This window comes from Schistocerca serialis, chromosome 9 (genome assembly GCF_023864345.2).
Source record: "Schistocerca serialis cubense isolate TAMUIC-IGC-003099 chromosome 9, iqSchSeri2.2, whole genome shotgun sequence".
Classification (NCBI taxonomy): Eukaryota; Metazoa; Arthropoda; class Insecta; order Orthoptera; family Acrididae; genus Schistocerca; species Schistocerca serialis.
Genome location: NC_064646.1, coordinates 441,217,148 through 441,218,739, shown reverse-complemented (window position 1 = coordinate 441,218,739; position 1,592 = coordinate 441,217,148). Strand labels below are relative to the sequence as shown.

Below are 1,592 nucleotides of genomic sequence, written 5' to 3'. Positions count from 1 at the left end.
TTCTCAGTAAAAGAAACCCGAATCTGGAATCATCTCCCCTACGGTCGCAGGTTCGAATCCTGCCTCGGGCGTGGATGTGTGTGATGTCCTTAGGTTAGTTAGGTTTAAATAGTTCTACGTTCTAGGGGACTGATGACCATAGATGTTAAGTCCCATAGTGCTCAGAGCCATTTGAACCATTTGAATCATCTCCCACTTTTATGAGAGAACTGAATAACATGTCGAGCATCAAAGGACAGTGGCGTACCTACTAAAGCAACAATAATGATTACCATTGTCTCTGTCGTTACAACTAGATCTTTCTCATTTCCCAGTATTCTTACCTGATGCAGTCTCCTTAAATTTCAGTTCCTCAAAAGTAGTATTAATAAAAAACAATGTAATATGTACACCAATAAATTATTTCATATGCACCACTATCATTATTGTTATTTTTGTCAGTAATATTTCTTCTTCTTTTTCCGTTTGAGTCATCTGAGTACCAGGCGCCACGTTCAATGCCTCCTCCGACGTTCTTCTGTCTTCTTCCTCCACTATTCTTTCATCTACTTACTATGTATTCTTTTTCTCTCCTCAGACCATTTTGATACTGTCTTCTTCTCCCTCCTGCCTTGGAATCCTACCATTTTTAACACATTTTTCTTCAAAAATCTCTTTCTGTTGCATTTCAGTTATGTTTTATATGTTGCGATATACTTCTTAATTGAAACTTCCTGACAGATTAAAACTGTGTGCCGGACCGAGACCCGAACTCGGGACCTCTGCCTTTCGCAGGCAAGTGCACTACCAACTTTTTTTAAGCCATGTCTCCACAATATCCTTTCTTTCAGGAGTGCTAGTTCTGCAAGGTTCGCAGAAGAGCTTCTGTAAAGTTTGGAAGGTAGGAGGCGAGGTACTGGCGGAAGTGAAGCTGTGAGGACGGGGCGTGAGTCATGCTTGGATAGCTCAGTTGGTAGAGCTCTTGCCCACGAAAGGCAAAGGTCCCGAGTTCGAGTCTCGGTCCGACACACAGTTTTAATCTGCCAGGAAGTTTCATATCAGTGCACACTCCGCTGTAGAGTGAAAATCTCATTCTACTTCTTAATTGCTTCTAAATTCCAATACCTCTGCATTTCTTAGCGGGCATGATTCTTCTTCCTAGGACTTCAAGTTAGTGTAATTTGTATTTCAGTACTAAACATTCACTTGCATAAAGACATCATGGTTTTGATGCTGTGTTGTAGTGCTGTATTTTCAAATTTTTAGAGACTTTGTGTTGCAAATGTTCCTGGTTATACCACATGCTCTCTCCATTACATTTTCTTCTACAGCGAATTTTTCTAAGGTATTTTCTTGAATCATTTAAGTTTCCTAACCCTCTTTATCTGTTGAATATCTGTCACTAGGATTCCTGGAGATTCTTACACCTGCTTTGCTTGCTATTTCTTCTAAGAGACTGATTTGTATTTCTGCTTTTGTTAGGCTTTCAGAAAGAATGGCACCATCATCGGAAAATGCTACACAGTGAATTTCAACACCCATGTTCTTATCACCAGTCTTATTGGTGATGGCTTATGTTCTTTCAGGTTTTGTTTCCATTCTCTTACTATATT

At 39.8% G+C, this 1,592-nt stretch overlaps 1 non-coding gene across 1 annotated transcript; it reads left to right on the top strand.

Moving 5' to 3' along the window:
- The first annotated feature begins 934 nt into the window (after window positions 1-934).
- On the top strand, window positions 935-1,009 carry Trnas-cga (transfer RNA serine (anticodon CGA)). The gene has a single exon. It is a non-coding gene; the product is annotated as a tRNA-Ser (tRNA).
- The last annotated feature ends 583 nt before the right edge of the window (window positions 1,010-1,592 follow it).